This window comes from Protopterus annectens, chromosome 1.part0 (genome assembly GCF_019279795.1).
Source record: "Protopterus annectens isolate FY-2018-M chromosome 1.part0, PAN1.0, whole genome shotgun sequence".
In the NCBI taxonomy this organism is placed as follows: Eukaryota; Metazoa; Chordata; order Ceratodontiformes; family Protopteridae; genus Protopterus; species Protopterus annectens.
In genome coordinates this window covers 986,346,714-986,372,781 of record NC_056725.1, presented here as the reverse complement: position 1 = coordinate 986,372,781, position 26,068 = coordinate 986,346,714, and positions in this window count along the sequence as shown.

Sequence of the window (26,068 nt, the reverse complement as noted above, 5' to 3'; positions counted from 1 at the left end):
ATATATATATATATATATATATATATATATACATCCCACTATATTGCGTTTCAAACACTGCATGGCTTTGTTGCACTTACCAAGTATATGCAGATGTTCACTGTTCTATATCCAATGACAGTTGTCTGCCAACTAATGCTGCTGTCCCTTTAAATTGTGCGCTTCTGCAAAATATGCACGGTTATATTTACATCACATCATTACCATGACATACATTTGTTCGACATTTGTATGGCAGACTACAAACCTTATATGAACTTGTCAAGTAAAGTAAGTTAGTGAACATGAATGTCGATGTACTGACTGTCAGAGAAATGGCTGTTGTTTATGCAAATTTAGATGTTTTGATAGTAAACCATGCTCTTACATCAGTAGTAACGTGTTCTGATAATGATTTTCCATTAAATTACATTCCAAGTAATGTCATACATCTGCAAATCAAAGGATCCAACATAAGAGTCAGTATTCATTACATTCTGCAAAAGTCATGACAGTTGAGAGGTATGTTTATGTTTGTGTACACTAATTACACTTTACAGCTGGTCATTTAGGTTCCCATCCGCATCTCGAACGCTGACAATATCAAATCTGATATTGTCGCCTCGAGAATGCCAAAAGTGCAGAACGTCGAACGGGTAAACAGAAATCTCTGTAAGGGGAGATTTCCATTTACTTCAATGTAGGGCAGTCTTGGAGATGGTATATTTAAGTAGTGGGGGGTGGGGGGTGAAGGGGGGCTTGCCCCCCCCCCTGCCTACACCCTTTAGTTTTTTTTTTTGTTTTGTTTTTTGTTTTTTGTATCGGCATTCGAAAAAATGAATAGTTTGATCATGTCTGTTCGACATTTAGTGATTTGAACTATTCAGTTTTCAAAATGTTGATATAGACCTGGTCATTTCTCAGTCTGCTGCAGTGGGGTTATATCCTGCATGCACTGACTACAGGAATGATGTGCACTTTATTTGAATATAATGAATTATCAAAGCACCATATCCTTTAAATCTTTTATTGAAACATATTGTGTGAAATTGTACATTTATACACATGCATGGACGTGCCTGGTGTTGGATTGGAACCCACAAGCAGTGACCACAAGAATAATGAGCACTTTATTTGAAAATATTACTTATCCAAGCAGCATCTTCTTTTACACTTTATTGCTTAATGTCACTTCAAATCTGGCATTTACACACATGTATTACCTAAGACTTCTATTAACTTACCCGTATACCCTGTTCATTTACTGAGTGCTATCTGCAGCAAATTTCAGAAAAAATATCAAAAATCAAGTCTGACCTTTAATTTGGGAATTACAATGCATTTATTGCTTCCATGTGTTGGTGCATTATTTATTTATTCACATGTAACAGTTGACTGGTGTTGGATTAGAACACATGCAGTGAATACAGGAATAGTGAACACTTTATCTGAAACCATTACTTATCAAAGCATCATCTCCTTTTAAACATTATTGATAATGTTGTCTCAAATCTGGCATTTAGACACATGGATAGCTGTCTAAGACTTCTGTTAACTTAGCCATATACCCTGCTCATTTACTGAGTGTAATGTACAGCATATTTCAGACAAAATGAGCGTAACCCAGGCTTGAACCTTAATCTGGGTATTGCAGTACATTTATTTCTGACATTTGTTGGTGCATTATTTATTCATTCACATGTAATTGTTGACTGGTATCAGATTAGAGCACACAAGCAGTGAATACAGGAATAGTGAACACTGATTTGAAAACATTACCAACAGTAACCAAGAAAGGTGGTGGGGTTGCTATTCTATATAAATCTAGCTTACAATTAACCACTTGTGACTGTAAACTACCTCTAGACTCCAATGCAGAAATTCTTATCTCCAAACTTCATCTTAACAATGTCAAATCCATCTATATTATCTGTATCTATCTACGACCTGGTAACAACACTGCCATCATGGAAAATATACTTTGTTGGCTTTCCCAACACCTGCCCCAAGAAACCATAATCCTAGGCGATACAAATATTGATAGGAACTGCTACTGTAGCAGCCTCCCCACAACCCACACTAACCTATTTGGGTATTCACAAACCATTACTTCCCCCCACCAGGATAAATAAATCAAACAAGAAAGCAAGCTTATTAGACTGGATTCTCATAAACTATCATCCTCACATTTATGATTCTGGAACTCTCCCTGATAATTTAAGTGACCACTTACTTACCTACATCATCAGACATAAAACCAATACTCCCATTCCAACAGCTGTCAAAAACATCAGATCTAAAAAGAACTTTAACCCTGAACTACTCCAAATGGAACTAAGAGCTTGCAACTGGTCTCCCTTACAACACCTCCCTTTAGAAGAAACCGTTAATTACTTTAACTCTAACTTCCTTGCTATTCTCAACCACCATGCTCCAACCAGATTAATTAGAATTAAAACCAACTCTGCACCATGGCTGTCAAAAGAAACCAAACACAAAATAAATCTTAGAAATAAATTTTGGGCAAAATGGAGAATGACTAAAAACCCTGTAGACCAACAAACCTTTAGACAGCTAAGAAATGATACCAAGAAAGCTATAATTTCTGGTAAAAGAAACTACTACCTACAATCTCAACAAGCTAATCAAAACAACCCACAAAAATTTTGGACTAGCATTAACCAACTACTCCATCCAGGTCAATCCACTACTGCAAACCCTCAAAATACTGACCACAAAAATCCCATGAATACAGCCAATGCTTTCAATACCTTTTTTACTAATGCTATCCAAACACTAGCTAGTCAGCTGTCACCTAATAACGTCACTCTATCTTCCTATAAATCAACCTCACCCCCTCATTTTCATATTCAACCTGTCCCAGCAACATATATTCTAACCCTACTACAGAAACTAAAACCTTGTTCTCCCTCAGCAGACCAACTACCTGCTGAATTCCTACAGCAATCAGCCAAAGCCATCGCTTATCCCATTTCCATTCTGATCAATAGAACTATTACCGAAGGTCATATCCCTAGCTTATGGAAAATCTCCCATATTATCCCCCTCCATAAAGGTGGACACTCCACTGAAATCTCCAACTACAGCCCCATTGCCCTTCTCTCTCCTTTGGCAAAGATCATGGAGAAATGCATTCACAGACAATTACTTGACCATCTAACCCAAAATAACTTACTTTCTAACTGTCAACATGGATTCAGACCTTCACATAGCACTACCGCTGCCCTTCTTTCCTTCACTGATTGTATTAATAAAATTGCAACCTTAACCATCTTTCTTCAGCACTATTTATTGACCTGTCTAAAGCATTTGACATGGTAAATCACCAGATTCTCATCAAAATACTTAAATCCCTGTCACTAGATACATCTTCCATAAAGTGGTTCCAGTCCTACCTAGATAAAAGACAACAGGCTGTACTATGGCACAAGTCTCTATCCACCCTCCTGCCCATTAACCTTGGTGTCCCTCAAGGGTCCATCCTAGGACCTCTACTTTTTTCCGTATTTATTAATGACCTTCATCTTGCCATCCCCCAAGCCACATGCATACAATATGCTGATGACTCCACACTGATATGCTCAGCCACTTCCTCTTCTGAACTTCACTATCTTACCCAGAAAGTATTTAACACAGTTGAACAATGGCTCACACAGAGGTGCCTTCTCCTAAACCCCCAAAAACTAAACTCCTCCACTTCTCTCCTACCCACAAGTCCTCTTCTCTTGATTTATCAGTTATCTCTACCAATAAAACTATTATATCACCAGACCCAACCACCAAACTACTGGGAATCACCATTGACAACAATCTGAACTTTGATATCCATATCAACAATACTATAAAAACTGTCAACAAAAAACGTGGCTCTCTCTATAGGATTAAAACCTTCCCTTTACCTACAGCTAAAACCATTTATAGCTCACACTCATCTAATCTCTACACTTCTTTATGCCTTACCCATTTTTACTAAGCTATCTAAAAATAACCTCAGCAAATTGGAACTGTCCTAAATTAACATTGCCAGATTTGCTACAGGCAACCCATTTACAACCCACCATTGCATTAATATAAAGCAGCTGGGATGGCTTGAACTACAAAACCTGATTAAATACCATCAACTATCTATAGCCCACAACACTCTTTATAAACCTTCCAAAACTCCTATTCTATCCACACTCATCACTCCCTATAAAAACCTGAAATCCTTAAGGTCTTCTCAGAGACTTCTAGTACAGACCACTAAACCAAACAACAAGGCTGGTGACTCCCTCTTCACTAATACTGTTGGAAAAGCCTGGAATCTCCTCCCCAGTGAACTTTCCTCACTTCCATCACTATCACTCTTCAAAAACAAATTGAAAGTGTTCCTCAGAACACACTGGTTATGCCCCTGTACTAAACCTGACTAGTCATCTGTCTCTTCAAACTTGGCTCTACCTACCATTACGACTCATAAACTGTTATTCCTTCCTTATTGACCACAATTACTATCTCCCTCTAGAACATTATATATTGTACCAGTATGCTATATTATGCCTGCATTCTGTACTGCTAAGCTGTTGTCCTCACTGAATTTACTGTGTTAACCTGTAATATGCATTGTAAATATGATTCTTGTTTAATGTTGCTTATTTGTTATGTTGTTGTTTTCACTGTTCTGTCTTGGAGCTTATCTCCCCGGGCCTCTACTGAAAATGGACATGTATCCAGTTAGACCAGCCCGGTCAACAAATGTAAAATAAAAATAAAATAAATATAAACACCATCACCTTTTAAAATGTATTGATAAATGTTGCTTCTACTCTGGAATTTAGACCATGGATAGCTGTCTAGGACTTCTGCTAACTTACCCATATACCCTGTTCATTTATTGAGTGCAACCTACAGCATATTTCAGACAATGAGATGACCAGAACAGTGACTCTTAATCTGGGTAGACCACAACATTAACTGATGGATGGAAGCTATGCTACACAGTACTGCATGTTTACTTGCTTTACCACTTCAGATATGTACTGACACATTAATAAAGATGTAGGATCTCCCAGGTATTTCATACCTGACTGTTAGGACTGCAAAATCTGCATTTACTTTACTTTGCTATTAAGTTATGCATTAAGTTATTACTTTGATGATTTTTCTTACTTACCACTTGCTTGCCCCATTCAGGCCAGATGCCAAGCATTGGACTGTACATTGTGACCCATCTCTTCTGCAGCTGTGGTAAGAGGAGTAAGAGGAGAAAACCATTATGCATACCAATTTTGCACACATTCAGCTTGTATTTTTACAAATTACTGGAAAACATACTTTCATACTTTGGGGTGTGCCCATCTCTAGTATTTTGTACACAGGTGTCCAAGGTTCCCCTCTTATTACATTTCAAATCATGATAGTGGTGATGACACTGCTCACCAGTATGGGTGATACCAGTAACACTTGTTAGGGCCCTAGCCAAATGATCCCATTCCTCAAACTAGCACTCTGAGCCCTCGTACTCACCCTGCAGCAGCCAGGGTCTGTATCTCTCTATCAGGATGTCCAATAAAAATGTTGGACTCCTGCATACCCCATTTTTGCTTCCTAAAACATGATCCCTCTCCAACTCCAGCAGCCATACCCACAGTCAAGGTCAGGTTCCAAGGAATTATGTGAAATTCCCACCTATTGGCCTTCATATAGGCTGCACTCCTTCTCTTGCACATCATATTGTAACTTTCAAAAACGTGCTGCACCTCTTAGCATTGAGCAAACTTACAAATGCATGTTTAAACAAAGCTTAGCAACATGCAGCTTTTCTAACCTTTTCTAAATGTAACAATTATTTTATTTAAAGTCAACCGATGTTTCAGTCACTTGATACAGTTTCACAGCAATATATATGAAAAGCATTACTACCCAGGACTTACTAAACTGTAAGTCATGGCTCAACCTATCAAGCCACTGGGATAGGGAAGGGACCTAGAATACCTGCAGATACACTGGGAGGGTGCCTGTAAGTGTAGCACAGATTTTGTGCATGTGTTTGCATGTTCCTAAGCACGGCAGACCTACAACAATTGAATACATCCAATTTCTATTTTTAGCTGTCTAGCAAATGTGTACTGCTTAAGTACATCTCACTACCCCTAAGTAAGCATTGTGCCACATCACACAAGCAAGCACATGTAAAAAAAATATTAATACTGAATGCATGCAGTTTCTATTTTTAGATATCTAGTGGATGTCTACTCTTTAAGTACACCATGTTGCAGCTAGCTAAGTGACACACTGCATCAGTCAAACAAGCACATGAAAAAAAATTAAAAATAAAGTAAAAATTACAAATTTTAACATTGAATGTATCCTGTTTCTATTTTTAGATGTCTAGTGGATGTTTGATGTATATTTGTGCAAAACTAAGCATAGCTAAGCAACACGCTGTACTGCTCAAACAAGCCCATAAATAAAAAAAAATGCAATTAAATGAAATAAAATGTCTTGTACATCTTTCAGCCATGGTGGATGGGCTAGAAGGTGTGTGACTGCGCTGTGAGTCTTACAAGGATTGAATATCCATGTTGCTGTCACCTTCCTTAGGCGCACACCATAATTAATATGTATGGCATGCTTCTGAGGGGGAACCGTGGCTGTGTACATGGATACATTCCATGCAGACTCTAAATAGAGCCTACATGGACTTATTGAATCCTTGGGAATTTCTGTTTTATTAAAGAAAGTTTAACAATATTATAGTTAAGCACTACTCTGTCACTGTGTATTAGGTAGAAAAGAATGGATGTGAGATTTTTAAATATACTTTTAAAATGCATGATTTATAAATTGATACATTTAGAAATAATTTAATTTTATTTTATTTTACTGCAAATAACATTTTGTTATATATAATTGAGTTTTTCTGAGTCAAATTTTGAAAAAAAAAATGAAATCTAAAAATAAAAAAAAACAATACTAATGATGTTTTCTCAGTGTTCAAGCGCCAGTATTTTGAGGGGAGCTTCTGTTTAATAATTGTCTTAAAATATATGATTGATCAGCACAATTTGTAAACATGCAGTTTGATGCAGTTCATACAGTTTCAATGAGGAAAATATGATATTGTAATCTCCCTGCTTTTAATATTTCATTTTTTTCTGTGTTCTAGAATTTACTTACTGCTAAATATGACAACAAAAGAAAATTATGCTAACTTTGGTTAAAGGTTTGCCAAGGTTACACTCTAACTGTAGAGACTGGTGCATGCAACAACACACACACACATACACACACAGACACACACACACACAGACACACACACACACGCGCGAGCGCACACATGCATGCGCGCACGCACACATGCACACACACACACACACACACACACACACACACACACACACACACACACACACACACACACACAACATTTGCATAACTCTTAGCATTTTAATTATCCATTAAACTGATGCATAAAAATTTTGCATTTTTTTGCTTTCTGAGAGAACACTTCATGGACTGCAATAGTGGCTATGTCTCCCACACATTTTTGAGAATATAGTATGCTTAAAAATTCTCTCCCTTCCTTGCTTAAAATCTGCCATTTCTGGCAGAAATGTTGTTATGCCAAAATGCATTATTATTGTCTGACAAAATGAATGTATTTAACTTAACCTGTGAAGACAGAATCCTTCAATATAAAGAATGACTGTTTGAGTAACATGTGAACAATTTGCTGGCTGTGAGCTAGATTGTGAAAGAGCCCTGATTTTGAGCAGTCTTCGTATTAAAGGGGTCAGCTGTCTGTGAAGTGATAGACCTGCATTTTATAGACTCACCTATTCATGATGGAGGATAGAACCTTTTGTTCAGACTACAGCTGCAGACTGAAGACTCTAGTCATAAAATAAAACAAGATAAAATTTACCAGCAAATCAGCTGCTGGCAAAATTTCACAGTGATGGGGTGGGTCTCTGTGGGGTGCAGAGAAAAGTCTCCCAGTGCCATAACAGGTCACCATGACATAATCTTCACCCAGTTCCCAAATCTTATACAAAATATTCCAGATTAGTAGGACTTCAGTCTAGACAGTAAGAAGGTCAAGTATCAGTAATGCTGAATATGGAACATTAATGAGGGGTGTAGGACATAGCAGAGGGCAGATAACAGTAGTAGAAAATTAAAAAAAATATGGTCATACCTGTTTCATTTATGTTAAGGCAAGAATCTTATAGCAAATAAGATATTTAAAGTAAGTTTAAAATCTATCTTTGTTATCAAAAAAGTTGGGATCAACTTTAAAGGGAGAAGAAAACTGTTTTGTAAGCAGGGAAGTAACTAAATCTAGAGATAGTAAAGTAAGGCCACTACCTCTAAAGCCAGAAAACATGTTTTCTTGGCAACTATGCTCGTGTGTAAAGGGGTAAATCAATCATTTTGGTTTAAAAAGTTAGACATGAAGATTATCCCCAGGATTTAATAAAATTTGTGTAGGCACAGTGTAGAGCCTACCAAGAATGTTACCATGGCAAGGATTCACGAAGCCTCCATGTAAGACTTATAACTCTTACACGGAGGCTGCAGTTAAATGGAGTGATGTCAGCATGCTCTACATATTCATGAGAGCATGCTGAATCACACCTAAGTCTAACACGGTCCATGTAAGACAGTAGGGGGCGTGTCCGTAGGCTGAGCCCTGCAAGCGGACATGCCCCCAGAAGTGTAAAAGTGCCCAAAGTAAACACCCACAACAGAGTCCATGGAAATGTGAATAAACACAACACAACACATGCCCCCACAGACTATGAACATAAAATATATAAATGAACATGTTATATATTTTTTTTAAATTGTAAAGATGTTTAACCGTGAGTGGGCTCGTTTGCGCGGGCGTGCCCGTAGCGCAGCTACAGTTAGCAGTCAGTGGGAAAGCATATAAGAACTAAATATGCAAAATAAGCCAGGAAGCAATAGCGTAGCGGTCGAGATGTTGGCTAAAGAGCAGGCAGTCATGGTTCGAGCCCCCACAACACCAATTTTTTTTTTTTTGCAAAATAAGCAGGAAACAAGTCCTTGACAAATATGTACACATAAAACAACAATTTATGTAAAATGTAATGAAATAGCCCATTTATGTTGAAGAAATGTGAGGTAACAAAAGAATAAAAAATGCCAGATGTGCTCATAGCTGAGCTACAGTTTAACAGAGTGAGTGCATCTGCCCGTAGATGAGCAGTGGTTTAACTGGTGCAAAATGAGTGCCCGTAGCTGAGCAGTGGTCTAACACACTAAATCTATGTGCCCCTAACTGAGCTGAGCATAATATGCATGCCGATAGCGAAATGAGGCTTAAAGCAGCATACCCCGTTTGCGCGGAGCTGCGCACCGCACAAACAAGCTAACCGACGGGCAACGTTGAGCAAGCCGTATCAAAACTGCCTTTACACAGACACACCCCTCAGCATGTCTAGACAGTCATGAAAAATAAAAAGTAGTGGCCAGGTTCGAACCCAGGATACTATACACCATAGTCAAGGTACCAAACCACTAAGCCATGACAGCAGGACCTAGAAATGCAATAATAGCTAATATATAGGAATGAATACAAACTGGAGCATGACAATGCAGGTTTACTGAAGTTGATACAATTCCAAAATGGCCAATCACAGATATGTGCAGGAAAAAGGGACTATATAAGCCCAATAGGCGGGAATACACAGCATAAACGATTGTAGAACTGACCTGCAGGCAGAATGACAGGAGTAGGAGAGGGTAGTTGCTTTCGAGCACAGAGGTGGGGTGTTGAGGAGTCCAGGTACATGGTCTGGCTCCTAGTCCATAATCATGAGGCCCAACTCATGCAGGGCCAGGTCCTCTGGGGAGCATACAGGGCCGAGGCGTGGGACCGGTTGGCTCATGATCTCACCAGTGCCACAGGGATTCCAAGGACTGATGAGCAGGTCCATCACCACCATGCGGACCTGAAGAGACGCAAGCAGGACCAACTGAATCTTTGGATCCAGGAGGCCCGGCAAACACCCAACGCCCCACTACTGAGTAAGTAACATTTAATTATGTATGTAAGAAATTAAACTAGCTGATATTATGGAGATGTGTATTCCAATATTACTTCATTTATATTACAGCTGCAGGTGTCCGTTCTGCGGACCGCAGAGCCTATGGCGATAGGCTGGTGCGGTTGCGCCACCAGGCAGGTCAGTAATCCACTACCAGTAACTGTAAAGAAATATAAAAGTATGACAGTCAGCAAAAGAGTGCAGTGTAGGCAGTAAGGAATAAAATCTGCAAGTGACAGTGTGAAAGTGTATGCAAGTATTGCTTGATTACAAAAGTGTGTTTCAGCCTGTAAGTTAAACTGAAAAATTAAACTGTCTGACATATATTCTGAAATAAAAATGCCCTACCTGTAAGAAAATAGTACACAACCTGCAGCAGGCTGAAAAGTATAGCTGCAGAAGATGATGAAATGACATGTGTGAAATATATCCCTGTGGAAATACTGAAACATGACAGACGTGAGACTGCTGGAAAGGATTGTAATAACTACAGGTAAAACATGTCAATAAAGCCTAGAAGTAAGTACCATCCTGAATAGTAAAATGAAAGCAAGTGAGAGGGTGTGAGAAAGTGTCATGAATCCAGCAATACAGTAGTAATAACCCCTGAATAAAGTATACTGCAGTCAAGACAGAATGAAATGCATGTGAGATTCAAAACCAAACAGCGAAATCTGTTCAAAGTGTTGCTGCATCTGGAATGTGTATCCCAAAATCTGAATATGTTGCTCTCAGTCTGCAATATGCAGATAGGATGATTGTCTGATATACCAAACATCCACACTTGTCTACAGCTATATAAAGCAAATGTAGCAGGATGATGTAGCTGAACAAAGCTAGATATGAATGTGTATGAAGAACCATAAAATGTATATTGATGTTGCAGTAACAGTCCTATCACCAAGTTGAAATAGTTATCATATAGGAAACTGTAGTTAGAACAGTAGTGTGTATATAACTGTAGCTATTAGAAATGTACAGCATATGTATTGTTATTCGAAGGTGTTAATATTACTTTCTTTACCCCACCCTATAACCACATATAACCCATTCCATGTGAAAATGGTATGTGCAATCACAATTAACACCCCTGGACGTTTGTCCTGTTGGGTCATATATATTTGCATGTCCGTTGATGCATCTGCCCTGTTCATACATCCACACCTGATGGCCTGCTGCCATCAATTAACCCTGCATGTTGTTGTTGGACTGTGTATTTCTGTTCAAATTATGCATGTGTTATGCACGCTGTTCAATGGTGTGAATATCTGGGTGTTTGGTTAATGGGAATGCTAATGCATGCTGTTACAACTAATTGTGAATGGTATTATATGTCACTAACCCAAACTGTCATGACATAATGCAAAACATAGGACGACAGGGAAGGCGGGTTCCAGCGGACCCACCTCTCCCACCTCAGCTGGCGAGGGCACCTGGCACTAGTGCCGAGTCCGGACCCTCCTCCGGTGGCCCTGTGCCACCTGCGGGTGGAAGTGCTGCAGGGGATGGGGCTCGCCCCCCCTCTGCAAGTGTGGCTGGAGGGGAACCACCACTCACCCTCCGTAGCGTCCGGACTGTGGTGCATAGGGAGATTCGGGACTCTGTTCTCGAGCCCCTACACCAGCTCGAGGCACAGGTGGCGCAACTAACGGGCATGCCTGTTGCCCCTCCTACACAGCCCCCAGCACAGCCCCGTCCTGGGCAGTGAAGGAACAGAGGCAACTGCCTATGGGTGGGGATATCAGTTCCACTGTTGCCATCTGTGGGCTCATGGGCTCTGGATATCCAAACCTCCGTCCCCGTCAATTGTGTAACTCCCCCCACACATGTCATACACTGCCCCTGTATGCATCTTGTTTGTCTTGTCTGTTTACCTACCCAACCTACCTCCCCAGCTGTACCGACTTCCTTCACCTGACATACCACTCTCACCTGAAAAAAAAAAAAAAGGGCACTCTGTACCCACAAAAAAAAATGATGCCCCATACATAGCTGCCCATTCCGCACACATGTCTGCTGGACATGGAACCTATCAATTACAATTGGCTGTACAACAAGTATTATTGTTGTCCTGACACCTCTCTCAGGGGTGGAAGGTTTCAAATGTCACACCAAATTACATACATATGCACAGCTGTTGCTGATGAAGAAATGGGCAGCTATGGGCCTTACCTACATCCCTCCTGCACATCCCAAGCTTGTTTCCCTACTGTCTTGCCCTCTTTGTGACCCCTTTTTCACCACTTTCCTGTCTCCCCATTTCCTTTTCTTTCAAAGAAAATAGCGCGGGTGTGTGCAAGAGTAAGCACGTTTAAGCGGTTGTAAGCGGGTGTGCACTTGTGTGCGCGGAGCTAACCGCCATTTTGCATGCGTGAGCTCCGCGCAAACCAGCGCTAACCCGGTTACAACTGCTTAAAAGTGCCTTAGTCACTTTGATTGACAGGTCTTGTAGTCAGTTCAGAAGCAAAATAAAATCCCACTGGCAGTCCCGAACCCAGGACCTTGGAAACAGTAGTCTGCATGACTTACCACTAAGCCATGACTCTTACACCAGAACATTGTGCTAAAATAAATATATCATGTAATAGTAGGAATGAATGTAAAGGGAATATAGATGTGTAGTACACAAAGCATGCCATTTAGAATTACTATCAAAAGTAGTGGATTTCCATAATAGCAGTGTGTGAACAGAAACAGCCATGCTAGTTGGTAGCTAGTAGTTAATAATGTCACTATAGCACCTTGCACGCCACACACATACTCACAGCAGGATAATCACTGCCCATACCCCACAACCTCTTACAGGAACACATCTGGACCAAGTAATAAAATATGTGGAGCAAAGGCCCAAAACCAGGGACACATTACAAATAATGTTACAACAAACGCAGACAGGTCAGAGAGTAACAGGGTCTGCATTTTGTGGGATGTTTGGAAGGGTATGAAGTCTGAAACCTGAATGTTTGTCACCATATTCTGACTTGAGCCTAGAGTGATTTGCCAGAAAAAGGTGTGCATGAGATATTGACCAAAATATGAGGCAGAAATTTGGACAACCTGCAAATATCTGTACACATGACGGGTCTGACACCACCATATTTGAATAGTTAAGAGCTTAGACATAGCAACAGTGAATGACTTACAGGGATGCCCCACAGACTCCATGTGAAATGTACAAACAGTAGGCAGAAAGGTGTAACACATGCAATGGTAACTATGGAGTCCTGAAAGTATTCACCACTTGCATGGCAGAAAAAGTGTAGCAATACATATGCTCATGCTAACCCACAGTCACAACTGCAGCATACCAGACATTTTAATGGGTGTACCCCACTGATATGTACCATTCCATGAGGCAGATAACAGATGAACCTGAAAGTCTCTAGGGCCTGCTCAGCAGCATACTCAAATACCCTAATAGATGTTGAGGCCCACACCATGGCCAGACCACACTGCATGCTGTAACACCCTAGCAGATATAGCAAGCATTCCAAGGTGTGAATGTACATGGAAAATAGGAAAGCTACAGCAGCACACTACAGTCAGGACACCTAGCAGGCATACAAGTAGTGACTGTAAAGGGCAAATATTGAAGCCTTAGCAACAAAGTGCAAGCAAAAGTGAAAGGAAAGCACACACACACACATTAACAGTAGTAGTAGTTGTAGGTGTCAGTGTACATACACAGTTAGTACAGGAAACTGGAGAAATGAATGTAGGAATGTTAATCTACATCACACCTGGAAATATGAGAGCGATACCAACCTTTACACTCACAGAACATTGTCCACAGTATAACAGCATGGTCCCTGCCCTTAAAATCTGAAAGGGCTATGCCTATCTCACATACCTTTTTATAGCACTGTTCTGAAATCACAGTGAGAACTGCAATCAGTACACAACTGGCTGCATGCAATTAGCAAATGCTGGCTAACAATTGGTGCAGAGGCCATCACATGGGCATATGCAGATACCTACAAAAGTATGCTGTACTCCCAATCCACACATGCAATACTTTCATTGCACCCTGAGAAGGATGTGAGAGACAGACAGACAGAGAGAGAGAGAGAGAGAGACAGAGACAGAGAAAATTGCAATTAAGCAGACACAAACAAATTGTTCAGCAACAGCCACCTGAAAGCTGACAACTGGGAAGTGGAGCAGCAGGACAGAGAACCAGATGGCAACACAAGCAGCTGTGACAAACACAGGTGATGTAAAGTAATACTATAAAGGTCTACATACTGTGAACCCTCCATATGTGTCATTGGTCTGTATCCATATGTATATGAAGATGTGTAAAGGGCAGGGGACATACAGCAACTATCAGTGAAGGCTTTACATACATTTATATGTGAGAGCATCTATGTGCACATATCAATGTAGGTTGACTGTAGGTTGTAGTGAAATGTACAAAGCAGGTTTCACAGTTATGTATGTTTAGCAGTATGTTAGTGTGTGCATACAGTATGATAGACAAACATGTTGATATACCTGTCTATCATATGGATACGTATGTATGTCAACATATGTATGTGTGTGTATATATATATATATATATATATATATATATATATATATATATATATATATATGATATGCATATATGTATACATACATAGAGAGAGAGATGTAGGAATACATAGACAGATGTAGATAGAATATTGTACAAACATATATATGTAATGCACACATACAGATATAGATATATGTAGATACTGGTAACCCCTTCAGAACCCACCATTGTCTAAACTTAAAACTTCTAGGCTGGCTTGAATTCCAAAACTACTTGCTTATCCCTCAACTCTCTACTGCACATAGTATACTTTATCAACCTGACAGCACCCCAATTCTTTCTCAACTGATAATCCCCTATAACAATCTCAACTCCCTACGCTCTTCTCATAAACTAATGACCAAAGCAATTAAGTCAAACAACTTTGCTGGTGACTGTCTTTTCACTAATACAGTAGGTGGAAACTGGAATCTTCTTCCTAGTGACATAACTCTGACTACATCTTTGCCTCTTTTCAAACAGAAAATTAAACTGTACTTCCAAAACCACTGGCTCTGTTCCTGCAGTACACCTGACTAATTTATCTTATTTATTACTCTCTTACTCCTCTACTCCTCTCCTCCACTCCAACTCCTGTTTCTGATTCTACCACTATTAGAACTACAAGTATTATACTTTCTCTGTAAAATTGTTGGAATTGAAGAACAGTACCTTTCTTTTTTTTTGAGAAAACTTGTTACATTACTGTTGAATATCTCTCTTGCAGTGTTATTAATCCTTAAGTTGTATTTTTTTTTAGCAATATATTTCTTATGTAATGTACTAGTAGAAAGTGGAGCTTTTCTCCTCGGGCCTCTGCTGAAAATGGACTTGTTATCCAGCCAGACTAGCCCGGTCAACAAATGTAAAATAAAATAAAAATACATATACATAGACAGACTGATCTGACTATGTACAGGTATGACTGTATATGACGACCTTCAACACACCCTGTCCCACCCCCTCTGTCACTCTCACCCCCTCTGTGCCCCCCTCTCCACATCTATAGCAATATATGTACATCAATATATATATGTGTATATGTATACAGACATATATATATATATATATATATATATATATATATATATATATATATATATATATATATATATATATATATATATATATATATATATATATATAGAGAGAGAGAGAGAGAGAGAGATGTATATAAATTCTGAGTGAGGCACATGTGTACAGATGTATTGCAACAGGTGCCTGGTGACAAAGGCATGGAGTGAACACCAGTGTCAAAACCGGAGTACCATACCACATTCCAAATCACCTACACCAGTAACCACCAGATATGTGATTGGCTGCCCACCACTGCATGTGTCAGGGGTGAACAGGGTCATAAATGTGTACAATAGTGGCCCCAATGATATTCACAGTGGCACACTATCCCTGGAATACCTGCACATGGTATGTGGCAGCGAACATGGTGTGTCAGCTATGGACATGTAGGTCGGAGTACCCCTCCACACCACATAATGGATGCCATGGTATGGACCTCACATGACAGCTACAGATATGGAGAAGGACACAGTGACATGTACAACACTGTGATAATGCACTCAAACACATTACCAATGCACAGTGACTGACAACACCACAGAGTACACATATACTACCCACATAGAGGTTACCACTCCCGGATATACATATGTAAGTCACACCCATGACAGATGTCCAACAACCATAGTAACACCTCACACCATCCACAACCTAAATGACTGCTGTGTGTCGTCCGTGCCACTGCAATAGAGTGCACATGTGGAGGTAAAAGTACCTACCCACAGATAAGACATACCCTGCAATAAACCACACAGTGTTAAGAAGCAAGACTCCCCATGAGTACATGTCACACATACCCCTGCTGAATGTTAGTCAGATAGGTAATATGCCATATGAGTCACCCTGTGTAACTGTGTGACAGCAGCAGGTACCATCACACCACATGTGTCACAATGGTCAGGGTAGCAGAACAGTATGCTGCTGTAGTCCCAGGGGAAATAGCATATTGTATAGTATTGTATTGTAATGTAATGTGTTGTATTGTATTGGTATGTTGAGGTGCCTCCTTCGTGGAGTGGAACCACTGCTGCTGTGCGCCAGTGTACAGGTACATATCCTGTAGTCAGGCTAGTGTTACATAACACTTCTATATGTGTGTTTAGCTCCTGTCACAGTTTATGTAGCATGCAATTGGGATACCATCAGGTCCCATTCATGTTGTGTATTCTGCTGTCCTGAGGGTGGCTCTCACCTGGACATCTATGATGACAGGGAGGTTACAGTCAGCTGGGATAGCTATGTCTTATTTTGGGGGGGGGGGCGGGGTGACACCTGCACTGACCCTGTCTGCCACAATGTTGTCAATATATGTGGTGTCAGTGAAATATTTGTTGTTGTGTACTAACTATGGGCATAGAGGATGGATCCTGACCAGGTTTCTAACATAACTGAAGAAGGCCTTCTGGTTATCTGTAGTGTCCCTCTTGATTTCCCTCTCAAAGTTGCCCATGGATGTTTGTATGATGGAAAATAGATCCTTACTAGTGTTGCTCAGACAGGCCCTCCCTTTACGGAATTATGCTCTGTCTTGCAGTAGCTTCCATCTTCTGTAATACAATCTGTCTATGGCTGGGGTCCACCAGACAGGATGCTGTCCCTTTGTGGAGAGTGTCTTGGTCATATATGGGATTGCATGATCCATGCATTCTCGGAGATGTCTGTAGAAAGCAATTGTGTAGGGGTCAGCATTGTGGGTTGTATCTGCCACTGGCCCAGTGGGCTGAAAGGATACCATGTCACTGTTACAAAGTGTAAAGTTTGCATCTGTAATGTTATTCACTATAGTCATTTTTGCTGGTGGTGGAGGTGGGATATGTATATCCAGGGCAATCAGTGTGTGGTCAGCTCACAATAGTTGATGATGTAGGCCATACAGTACCTAGATACAAACCCCTAGAGTGAGGAGGTGCTCTTGACCTGAATCAGTGTTCTGACTGCTGGGGTTTGGTAGTATGTCGTATGGAGTGTGCCAAGTACTGTTGCACAGTTGCTGGCTGAGCACTGATACCTGGCCATTTACATGTGTATCCACCAATAGACAGACAGATGCTATATATGTGAGATATGTTGTATTATAACTGTCGAGTAGCATGTGTAGTATGTGTGCCAAATTCTGCTGACATATATTGCTGATATCAGGTTATTTTCTTTCTCAGGTACATGGCCCACCCGCGGAATCCCACTTACTCCACAGCTGAGGATGAGGAGATACACCAGAGCATGGTGCGGGATTATGCAATACTCTTTTCCCGCACCAGCCAGAATCAGCAGGAGAGGACTGCACTGTGGCAAGACCTTGTCCGTCGGGTAAATGACATAGGCACGCATAATAGGACATATGAGCAGGTACGACATCACTGCAGTGATTTAATCAGACATGTCCGTCAGCGTGCGTCGGATATCCACAGGCAACAGGTCGCCACAGGTGGTGGGGTGGCTACACATCCCCCACTCACCAGACTGGTGGGACTACTCATGAGTGTAGTGGCTCCAGTCCGCCAGCAACAACAACAGCAGCAGACATGCATTATGATGGAGGCTGGAGCCACGCAGCAGCAAGACAGTGAACGTGCAGGTAATATGCCATATGTATAGTTGACTGTTGTGTACACTGGTAGTTAATGCATGTGTGAGGTGTATCCTTGGTTTGTAGCTGTCACCATAGTTATTAATGTGCAAGTGTGATATCCTCAGTATTAGCAGCTGACCTGTGAAAGGCGACTGCTGTACTACTGACCTGTATCATACTCAGTAACAATGGCACAGTTTCTTCACGTCTGCAGGTCCCTCTGGTATAACAGCAATGCAGCCTATCCATGCTGGTGAGTGTGTATTAACAATTCCTGTAATAGTTTTGATAGTAATAGTACTATTTGGCTCACTTAGTAGTGCTCTTTGTATGCATGTAGGTGTGTCTGTGTCTGTGTGTTGATATCACGCATACTGAGTACTGTACAATTGTGTGAAACTGTGTGCATGTGTGCATGTGTGCATGTGTGCACGTGTGCATGTGTGCATGTGTGCATGTGTGCATGTGTGCATGCGTGCATGTGTGCATGTGTGCATGTGTGCACCTGTGCATGTGTGCACCTGTGTGCATGTGTGCATGTGTGCATGTGTGCACCTGTGCATGTGTGCACCTGTGCACATGTGCATGTGTGCATGTGTGCACCTGTGCATGTGTGCACCTGTGCATGTGTGCATGTGTGCATCTGTGCATGTGTGCACCTGTGCATGTGTGCATGTGTACATGTGTGCATGTGTGCATGTGTGCACCTGTGCATGTGTGTATGTGTGCACCTGTGCATGTGTGCACCTGTGCATGTGTGCATGTGTGCATGTGTGCATCACTGGTAATGTGTAGACATTGTAAACTGTGTTTCCTGTTTCCCTCCCACAGGTTCTGGTGCTGCTCTGATGTCATGTAGCAGGGTACCTGAATCAGGTGCCGTGGGTACTGATAATGATGACATCTGTGTAATGGCACAGGAAGGTATGCCAGGGTCCGCCATTGGTCAGCCGATTTACAGTACACAGCTGTCGACCCCATCAATGCGCACAGTTATCCTGCCAATACACCCTTTGTCACCAATGTCCCTAGGTGATGGACAGCATACAGTGGGCATTGACCAGGGTAATGTGGTATCTGTGGCACATGCCTCCCCACACAGCAGCCATAGGCATGGCCCAGAGATGGTACCACACAGACAGATGTCCAGGGGTACTCATGGAAGCATCCGTGGGCGTACTGCCCCTGTCAGACGTGCCCACAGAGGTCTTACAACCTCAGCTATGTTTCGAGCTGTCATGCAGGCACAGTCACGTATGGAACGGTACACCAGACAGGGTGAGAGGGAGCTGACAGCATGTCGCACAGCCATGACTGACAGTATGCGTGACATTGCGGCTGCCACCCGTGATTTCACCGATGTCATAGACAGATGTTGTGGGGACATATTAGACTGGTTCCACAACTACATGTCCATGAGCCAGGGCGATGGTGGGTAGTTGAGGCGTCGACATGGCCGTATGCCAGCAACAGCAGCTGCTGGCAGTCATCGCGGACGACAACAGGGCCGTGGCCGCCCCCGTAGTGCCAGCAGCAGCCCCAGCAATGCTGGGTCTGTGCTGTCATCAGACCGCCCCAGGAGACCACGTGCACGTGGCTCTGGCCAGGCCCGACAGGGATCTGTGTCCAGTCAACGAACACCTGCTTCTGATGACAGTACCCAGTCTGGGTTGGTACCGGATACGGTCCGTAGCACCCCTGCAAGGCACAGGTACCGTGTCCGTCGCCAGAGACACTGATCTGTATGACCTGGCAGGTACAGTCTGTGGCTGTCCACAAACACCAGTATATGGCAGCCATGAAATGGAACTGTGTGCATCCATACACACATTCAAATTGACAACACCTAGGGCTACCGCATACACGCACACACTGCATCAACATTGCCCCACCTTCTACTGCTGTCCCTCACCAACACACATACATGTCAATCGGTGGTATCGGTGGCTGACTCAGGCATACCAAGTTCACACCCTGTGCATATGATGAAACCATGCCACCTCCTGCAATCTGTAACAACTGTGCAGGTAAAGGTTAACATGTTGCTGATGCACAGGGTGACCACATTGATGTGTAGTAATAGTATCATGTTGTTAACAGTACTGTGTGCTGAATTAATTGTGGGTATATCACAGCATGCCTGATGCAGTAAGTGTGTGATTGTCATGTACTGTTGTCTACACCCATGGTAAGTACCATAGTGTATCATCTGCACATGTTAGCATACTGGTGGTAATGATGTCAACAGAAGGCTACATACATAGGTAGCACAGGGGATAAGGTAATGAATGTAGTAATACGTAATGATGGACATGTAAATTGCAAGTGGCATGTTGCCCACACTGGACTCTGCAATGCAGATGTTTGAGGATGTTGATATGTGTGCAGTACTACACGACTGGTACAGGACACACAGGAGCACCCTAGCACTGCATGCTCACATCTCATACCATGCTAGACAGCCCCAACACACAAAACTAACTGTCACAGGAGGGAGAGTCCCCATATATGTCAGGGATACTGTGGTGGCAGGCCAGGTAGCATACATCCTACTAAGTATGGAACCACTGAGTGAAGGCTCAGTGTCTGTTATTTGACATGTGTATTACTGCAGGTATGAGCACATGGGTTTCCATCCAGTTATTGTACATCCTGACAGTACATGGTCTGTACACTTGTGTGTGCTGAGACTAGACCCTAGCCATCTGACCCGTGTATTTCCATGTACATGTGCATAGTGCCTGCATATTTGCAGTGTTACCTACTGGAAGTGGTACAGCTTGTTTGTTGTACAATGGACTACATGCAGCCCTGTTTACTGTAGCTTTGTTTGCATGCATGTTTGCTTGCAATTACCCTGGAATACTGATCACACCTGCAACGCATAGTTATAGAGCTTCTGTGGACTCCTAGTGCCATCTGCATAGCTTACTATATGTATGTCCATGTCCCACTTGACAGGATGTCACTGTTTGTCCTGTTCAAATGTACATTGCCTGTGACACAGTGCATATGACTTACCTGGCATGTGTCCACGTGAGTAGTCATATATGCTACTGCTAACTAATCACAGGCACTACACCTTCACATATTCATCTTCTGTTGAACTACCTGCTTCGCTAGGGATGGCCTGCACCTGTCAACCCTGGGCTTTCAGATATTGGCAAAGGCTCTTGCTACCCCCATAGTGCCTATGATAGGCAAGGCTCAAATGACAAATCCACCTTCATAGGTATCACAAGGGATAAGAAACTAAGAGTAATGCTACCCAACGCCAGAAGTCTAAACCTCCAGATGCATGCACCCGAAACTCTCCTTAGCATGGAGAACGTCGATATCTGTGCAGTAACAGATGCCTGGTTCAGGGCTACTGAGAGCACACCAGCACTACCAGGTTTAACCTGGTTGATTTCTTTGAAACAGTCACCAAGGCCATTGACGAGGGGAAGGTGGTTCACACAGCCTACCTGGACCTCGCAAAAGCCTTCACAACAATACCCCACTTGGGCATTCTAGAGAAGCTCACCAGCTTAAATATAAGCCCCTATGTCACTAGATGGATTGCACAGTGGCGCAAGGACAGAACCCACATGGTTAGAATTGCTGGAGCCATGCCAGACTCCAAACCAGTTACGAGTTGTGTCCCACAAGGCTCAGTCCTGGGACCTCTCTTGTTTGGTATATATTTATTGGAGGTACAGGCCAAGATGGACGGACTGTGGCTGACCAAATATGCAGATGACTGCGAACTGGCCACCATAATCGACTCTCCAGCCGACACAAGCATCTTCCAAAGGGGCATCATAGAAACAGACAACTTGTGCCAGAGCCATGGCCTTCAGCTGACCAGTGTTTAGAAAGGGAAATGTGCATCCTGTAGTCTGTTCACCTAGTTGCCAAAAGGGATATTTCCTTCACACACACTAACCCCCCTCAGCCAAAAACACACACTTGCCATTTGCAGGATTCAAACCCCTATCTGACTATGTTATGACACGCGAGACAGACATATTAGCAGAGTGTGCTATTCACATTAGTGGGATGTTTCTCTTCTCTTGCTATACTTATAGAGTGCTGACATCATCAGTGTTTAGAAAGGGAAATGTGCATCCGGTAGTCTGTTCACCTAGTTGCCAAAAGGGACATTCTCCTCACACACACTAACCCCCCTCAGCCAAAAACACACACTTGCCAATTGCAGGATTCAAACCCCTATCTGACTATGTTATGACACTTGAGACAGACACATTAGCAGAGTGTGCTATTCACATTACTGGAAGGTGTTCCTTCTCTTGCTGTACTTATAGGGTGCTGACATCATCAGTGTTTAGAAAAGGAAATGTGCATCCTGTAGTCTGTTCATCTAGTTGCCAAAAGGGACATTTTCCTCACACACACTAACCCCCCTCAGCCAAAAACACACACCTGCCATTTGCAGGATTCAAACCCCTATCGGATTATGTTATGACACTCGAGATGGACACATTAGCAGAGTGTGCTATTCGCATTATTGGAAAGTTTCCCTTCTCTTGCTGTACTTATAGGGTGCTGACATCATCAGTGTTTAGAAAGGGAAATGTGCATCCTGTAGTCTGTTCTCCTAGTTGCCAAAAGGGACATTTTCTTCACACACACACTAACTCCACTCAGCCAAACACACACCCTTGCCATTTGCAGGATTCAAACCCCTCCCTAGCTATTTTATGGATGCATTAGCAGAGCGCGCTATTCGCATTACTGCGAGGTTGCTTTTCTCTTGCTGTACTTAAAGGGTGCTGACATCATCAGTGTTTAGAAAGGGAAATGTGCATCCTGTAGTCTGTTCTCCTAGTTGCCAAAAGGGACATTTTCCTCACACACAATACCCCCTCAGCCAAACACACACACTAGCAGGATTCAAACCCCTATCTAACTATGTTATGACACTTGAGACTGACGCATTAGCGGAGCACACTATTCGTATTAGTGGGAGGTTTCCCTTCTCCTGCTATACTTATAGAGTGCTGACATCATCGGTGTTTAGAAAGGGGAATGTGCATCCTGTGGGGAGGCAGACGCCAAGCACACTCTGGCTAAGCTGTCACTCCCTAGGGCAAACAGCCTAGTGTTGACCTCTACACCCATATGTTTAATTGTCAAATGCACATTATTTGTTGCTGATAGACTGTTTGCACATCTTTATTGCCATAGCATTCCCTGTTTGTATGAACAGCTTGTGCATCTGTGGAAGATGTTTGCATATGGGAGGGATCCACTATATCACATATGTCTCTGTAGTCATTTAACTGTGTGCACTGGGCAGACTGCTGTAATGTGGTTGGTTCCTGGAATAACACGTAAAAATACCAGATATGTGTGTCCAACTGCTAAACTGAGATTTGGCCTAAGTGTGTGAGCATGCCCAGTTCAGCCTTCCCATGGCATGTTGTCTGACATATGTCTCATTTATCAAAGTGTGTGAGCATGCCCAGTGTGAGCATTCCATATGTTGGACTGCAGCCCACCACATTTGTGGATGAGTGTGAACTTCAACAAATATCACCCGTTTATGGTTGTGTGTTGTGTGTCATGTTGTGTAGTTACTGTACAACTGCTTTGTGTGTGAACACAACAGGATTATACTGTGCCTGCAGTGTTTGCATGGGATACTTTGCATACAGTTGTCAACACCCTTTCACACTGACCTAACACTGTAGTACTGTATAGTGTACTGGTAGTACTTTGACTGTGGTGGACAGTATCCTGGGCTTTAGTGCTATCACTGCTTTACATTTCGATAGTGAGCACAACAGCCTGGTTAGGGGCCAGTTGTGTACATCTGACCATGTTGCATTCTGTTCAGATATGAACTACTTAAACCAGGCTTGTCCAACATTGGTAGTGTATTCCACAACATAGGTGTACATTTGCAAACACTAGTGATGTGCCCTAGTCCATGTCTAATGCTAGTTGGAGAGTGTGTTTGTCCTTCAACACACATTGTAAGTGGAGTTTGCCATGACATATGTCATGGTTAGTATACTGTGCCTCTGTCTACCTGTGACATGACAGTGATACCCAGGATAAAGCTACCGTCTCCCATCCACTCATCAAGATTCCTATTGAGGAAAATTGATAAGTGACTCTATGGGTAGCCTGTACTGGGAGTTCACTCATGGGTGGGGGTGGCTTCTGTGTTATGGCTCATGCAGTACAGCTTGTCCTATGTAAGTCAGTGCTGGGGTTCAGGTCTCTCATGTGCATAGCTCACTGCCATTCAGATTGTACAAGGTGCAGCATGTTTATTGATACCAGCAACACAGGCAACACATGGCATCTGTGCAAGCTCTTTGATACTCCTGGTGAGGTACTGTTGGGGACTTTACGGTTGATGGAGGTGTCTGCTGAGGTACATCCCACAGGGGCTATTGTAGTCAATTATACCACTGATGAAGGATGACTGCAGAGCCACAATGACCTCCCCTTATCTAGATCTGACAACCTTCATGATTAGGTGGGTATATGGTATGTTTCTGTAAACACTACAGCACATGTTTGTCCAATGCAGGATATCTATCACCTTGTATCCCCAGGTCTCTCATTACATGTTAACTACATAATGGGTTAACACCTATGTGGTAATTGGTGGGCACTTACTGTATATCCACGGGGGCTGACTATACACTTTTCTGCAATTAGCTTGCTGACATGGCTATGGCACCAGTTGTCTGTTTCTATGTGGGCCTTTTGTGGGATGCTTGTGTCAGCTGGTGGATCATATGTGGTGAGCAGTTTGTAGTCCTCTGCAAACATGTTCAGACACAGTCCTTCCATGTTTGCCTGTACCTATGGGACATATATACCAGACGAGGGAGATCCCAGGACCAAGCCTTGTGGGATGCCAGTTATATCTGGTTTGTAGTCTGACATGGCTGCAGCATGTCTGACCATGTCTGTTCTGTCCTTGATCTGGTTTGCAACCCCTCTACTGACATAGGGGTTTATATTTAAGCTGGTGAGCTTATCTATAATGAACACGTAGGGTATTGTATAGAAGCCTTTGCAAGGTCCAGCTACGCTGTGTGGACCACATTGCCCTCATCAATGACCTTAATGACTGTTTCAATTGAGTCAAACATGTTTAGGGGCAGGATCTGCACTTAAGAAAGCCACACTGGGTAGGGTCCGGTGTCAGTAGGTCCCCAATATCTTTATGTCTGTGGTACATGCTGATCCTTTCCATAGCTGTGCAGACCGAGCTTCTCAGGATTCTGGGGTAGTAGTTTTCAGTATCCATTCAGGCAACACCTTTGTTGAGAAGGACCACTGTTAATGTACACTGCTCTTTGGGTACATATTCTGTGGTAAGGCTGTCATTGAGCAGTAGTGTGATTTGTCATTCCATTCATCTTGAAGTCCATGTTGCACTCAGCCCAGGACACCATCTCATACCATTGCTGCTGTGTGTTTTGCTTTGTAGATGCTGGCTGTTACCTCAGCATCTGCAATGTCAGGGGGCCAGCAGTCTGCTGGGATAGATATTCTGCATTCTGGGGGTTGCACTGCACCTGTCAGGATGTATGTTGGCAATATGTGTGTGTGTTTGTGATATTTGTGTGATTCAGAGCATATCTGTGAATTCCCAACACGTTTCCTACCATCAGTTGTGAAAGCCTTGGGATTATCCTTAGTGTCCTGTACAATTTGTATCTTCATAGGTTCATAGGTTCATACTAGGCTATCCACCCTAGGGCATTTGTTAGCCTAGCCAGAGTGTGTGTGGCTTTTGCCACCCCTTGCTATGTGAATATTATGGCCATTTATGATTTGCTT